The following is a 4,843-nucleotide window of genomic DNA, read 5'->3' as shown; positions in this document are numbered from 1 at the left end:
GGAACGTTAGTGAAAAAGGTGATTGTCACTAACGTTCTCGAACCCACACTTTCACTTAACGTTAACACCACTAACGTCCTAAGCTAGAATCCCTGCCTACTTCACACTTTCTCTCTGCAAGTAAAGCTAAGCCCACTGAAGAAGATAACTGTTTCAACTCAAGATCCAAAGGCCCATATCCAAGACATGAAGAATCAACTAGAAGATCAGAAAAGTAGTATAAATAGAGAGAGCTTTGAACTAGAAGAGAGCTTTTGGCGTTATTATTATTACTCTCTGTATTTTACTTTCTCTGCAACTTTTAGTTTAATCTCAGAATGTACTCTCCATCTATGCTTTTCATTCCCAAAGCTATGAACAACTAAACCCCTTTCATTGGGTTAGGGAGCTCTGTTGTAATTTGATGGATCAATAATAGTTTTCATTATCCTTCTTCTCTCTTTTCTCTTGATTTTACTAGAAAGCTTTCAATCTTCATCCAATTGAGTAGTTATCTTGGAAAAGAAGCTATTCATACTTGGATCTCTTCTGAACCTTGGAAGAGGAATGAAGAGATCATGCTAGAATTGCTTTCTCATGTTGGACCAAATTGGGGTTTGGGCGGATATGGTGACATATAATTCTCCCAATACTTTGATTTGGAAATACATGTGGTATAATCAGTGACCACACTTCATCTCTTCTCATGAGTAATTAGACCAAAGAATTGGCTATTGATCTGATTTGAGAGATTGAATTATCAAGGAATTGGAATTCAATCACTTAAGATTGCCAAGGAGATCAATGAATGCATTGATTGAGGAAGAGATGAAAATGAACTTGATCCGAAGAATGCAACATCTCCTAAGCCCAATGAACTCCCCATTTCTGATCTTACCCATTCTCTTTACTTTCTGCTATTTACTTTCATGCTAAACTCCCCTTCCCCATTTAAGATTCTGCAATTTACCTTCCGTCATTTATTTTCTGCAATTTACTTTCCCGCCATTTCATTTCCTGCAATTCTCAACCCAATTTCTGCTTAGCTCAACTAGAACATTCTTCCAATTAAAGTTGCTTGACCAATCAATCCCTGTGGGATTCAACCTCACTCTATTGTGAGTTTTTACTTGACGACAATTCGGTATACTTGCCGAGGGAGATTTGTTAAAGGACAAGTTTCCGTGCATCAAGTTTATGGCGCCGTTGCCGGGGATTGATTTTGTATCAACAATGATTAAATTGCTGGATAGCTAGATTGAGCATTTGTTTTTATTTTGTTTGATTTATGTTCATTTGAGTAATTTACTTTCTGTTTGGCTATTTTCTTCCCTTTCCCCTACCCATTTTCTTAGTTGTTTACAATTCAGTCACTAACCCACTAATTGTTTGATATATTGCATCACTCACACTAACAGCATTTCTGTAGAAATTACTGTCTGCATCTATCTCTGTTGCTTGTGCCTTGTTGGTTGTATGACAGGTAGAAGAAGCGGGGCTTCAACTTCCTTTGATTCTGAACCTGAGAGGACCTTCCTTAGATTAAGGAGGGAAGCAAGAGGAAAGAGAGTAGTTGGTGCTGAGGAAGAGGAAGAGTACTTTGAACCAGACATGGATGAGAATATGGAAAACCATCATGAAGAAGAGGCTCACAACCATGGCAGAGAAGGTCCAACGCATCAGGCTGGGCAAGAGAGAAGAGTTCTGGGTTCTTACATCAACCCAAACCCAGGAAACTGTGGGAGTAGCATCCAAAGGCCAACCATACATGCCAACAACTTTGAACTAAAGCCACAGCTCATCACCCTTGTTCAGAACAATTGTTCATTCGGAGGAAGTGTCCAAGAAGACCCCAATCAACATCTAACCACCTTCCTGAGGATATGCGATACTGTGAAGTCTAATGGTGTTCATCCTGACACCTATAGACTACTTCTGTTCCCTTTCTCACTCAAGGACAAAGCATTTAAATGGCTGGAATCCTTTCCAAAGGAGAGTTTAGCAACTTGAGAAGATGTGGTGAACAAATTCTTGGCAAGATTCTATCCTCCTCAACGGATCAATAGGTTAAGAGCTGAGGTACAAACCTTTAGGCAGCAAGATGGTGAGACTCTATATGAAGCATGGGAGAGGTTTAAGGACCTGACAAGAAGATGCCCGCCAGATATGTTCAATGAATGGGTGCAGTTGCACATTTTCTATGAAGGTCTTTCATATGAATCAAAGAAGGCAGTAGACTACTCATCCGGGGGATCTCTGAATAAGAAGAAGACCATTGAAAAAGCCATAGATGTCATTGAGACTGTAGCTGAGAATGACTATTTTTATGCTTCTGAAAGAGGCAACACTAGAGGAGTGATGGAGTTGAACAACGTGGATGCACTGCTAGCTCAAAACAAGATGATTACCAAGCAATTAGCTGACCTCACCAAGAAGATGGAGAGGAATCAAGTAGCAGCAATCACCACTTCAGCAGCAACTCAAGAAGGAGTGAATGAAGAGACAGAGGGTGATCAGGAACAAGCCAACTACATTGGAAATTCACCCAGGCAGCACCATGACCCATACTCCAAAACATATAATCCTGGTTAGAGGAACCACCCAAACTTTAGGTGGGAAAATCAACAGGATCAAGGCCAAGATCAGAGACACTACAACCCCAGCAACAATGCAACTCACCAACATTCCACACAGAGATCATATCAGCACCCACCTAACAACACACCTCAACATCCATACCAAAGTCAAAATGGCCCTTCTCACCCTCCAATCTCAACTCACCATCATCTGAAGATAGACTCTCCAGGATTGAAACCCTACTTGAAGGCATATGCAAGGAGATTCAAGATAACAAGGTGTTCAAAGAGGAGGTGCGAGCCAATATCAAGAATCAGGGAGACACCATCAAGAGGCTGGAATTTCAAGTGGGATACCTATCTGAGAAGATTCCCCAACCTACTGATAGCTTCCCAAGTGACACAGAGAAAAATCTGAGAGGTGAAGCAAAGAATGTCAGATGGGAAGATTGCAAGATGGTTACTATAAGTGATAAGGAGACTGAGGAAGAGCCGAACAAACCATCAGAACAACCTAAAGATACATCAGTAGGAAAGCAGGAAGAGAATCATCAAGAAACCACAATTACACAGAAGGAGCTGCTGAGACTCTATGCACCCTTTCCTCAATTACTCAATGGTGGTGTAGAGAAGAGAATATACTCAAGGTTTCTTGACATATTTGCATCTCTCCATGTAAACATCCCATTCAACAAGGCCCTCCAACAAATGCCCTCATACATCAAGTATATGAAGGAGCTGCTGACCAGAAAAAGCTCACTCAAGAGAGGACAAACCATAGTGATGAACAAGGAGTGCAGTGCTCTCATTCAACCAGAGCTGCCTACAAAAAGGAAGGACCCAGGGAGTTTTCACATCCCCTGTGCCATAGGAGAAACAATGTTTGACAAAGGACTCTGTGATCTGGGAGCAAGCATCAACTTAATGCCTTTATCCCTTATGAAGAGGCTGCAAATCAATGAGCTGATGCCCACAGACGTAGTCATCAGGCTGGCGGACAAAACTCAAAAATAAGCAATTGGAGTGGTTGAAAATGTGTTGGTGAAGGTTGGGAACTACTTCCTTCCCACAGACTTTGTCATACTGGAAATGGAAGAAAGTCACCTTCACCCAATCATATTAGGAAGACCATTTTTAGCTACATCCAGAGCGCTCATAGATGTGGAGCGAGGAGAGCTAATACTGAGGATACATGACGAACAACTCACCTTCAACGTCTTCAAACCCTCACAAGAAGCAAGTCAGGAAGGCAAGGAACTAAGGGCAGAGCATGACAGAGCAATGGTGGGAGAAACAAGCATTGAGGCACAAGCTGTACACTCAGGAATTCCTTTGGGTGATGAACAAAATAATCAGCAGCAGTCACAGCCAAAGAAAACTCAAGTGGAGCCAAAACCACCAGAATCATATGGGACCAGCAACAAAATCCCCCTAGGAAAAGAGACCACAAAGAGCAGGATAACAGCAAAAGAAACAAAGAAGAAGATACCAAGGAGATGGAGGAACAAAAAAATCCCTACAGAAGATTTCTCTCCAGGGGATAAAGTGATCTCAGCTTACTTCCTAGATATCCCACCTCATCTCCCCACCATCCCATCTCAGTTACCTAAGGTTTTCACCATCAACAAAGTTCTCTCCCTAGAATATGTAGAGATCATTGATGAAGCCAATGGATATAGGTTTACTGTAAGAGGGGAAGATTTGAAGCATTACCAACCACCCTGACAAAGGAAGAACGTCAAGCTAGTGACGCTAAAGAAGCGCTTCATGGGAGGCAACCCATGTTTTACATGCTTTTAAAGTAGTTAATAAAGCAAAGTTCATGGATCGCAAATCAACTTTGACATATCCCTGAATAAATCCTTTTATGCAACATATAGTGAAGAATAAGTTTGGTGTTCAAGGCACACTAAGAGGACATGAATGCAACTCATAGCATGTCACTCTTAACACCTTGAACAAATCATCTTACACCACATTGCCACAAACTAAGTTTGGTGTCACCAAGGTTGCATATATGGAAATTTAATTAGTCAGTTGGTTTGCCTTTGTGAATAGCACTTAGTAGTTAACAACAAAAATTTTTAAAAAGTAGTTACTCTTTCTTGTCTTTTAAATCTTGCCGCCACTTCCCACAATTTTATTTTTTTCTTTTATTTTGTAGGAGGATTGGTGGGACAATTGAAGGGTTCGGCTACCACAAAAGGAGAGGACTTTACACGTGTCTCCAAGGGGATTGCATTGGGAATTGTTGCCATGCAACATTAGAAAAAGAACAAGCTTGGAAA

The 4,843-nt window shown here is 41.1% G+C and overlaps 1 non-coding gene across 1 annotated transcript; it reads right to left on the bottom strand.

The window, feature by feature from the left end:
• Window positions 1–2,043: 2,043 nt before the first annotated feature.
• LOC112780187 (small nucleolar RNA R71) lies at window positions 2,044–2,150 on the bottom strand. The gene has a single exon (XR_003191040.1). It is a non-coding gene; the product is annotated as a small nucleolar RNA R71 (small nucleolar RNA).
• Between the last annotated feature and the right edge of the window lie 2,693 nt (window positions 2,151–4,843).

This window comes from Arachis hypogaea, chromosome 19 (assembly GCF_003086295.3).
Source record: "Arachis hypogaea cultivar Tifrunner chromosome 19, arahy.Tifrunner.gnm2.J5K5, whole genome shotgun sequence".
In the NCBI taxonomy this organism is placed as follows: domain Eukaryota; kingdom Viridiplantae; phylum Streptophyta; class Magnoliopsida; order Fabales; family Fabaceae; genus Arachis; species Arachis hypogaea.
The sequence above is the reverse complement of the archived record's forward strand: the minus strand, read 5'-3'. Positions and strand labels throughout refer to the sequence as shown.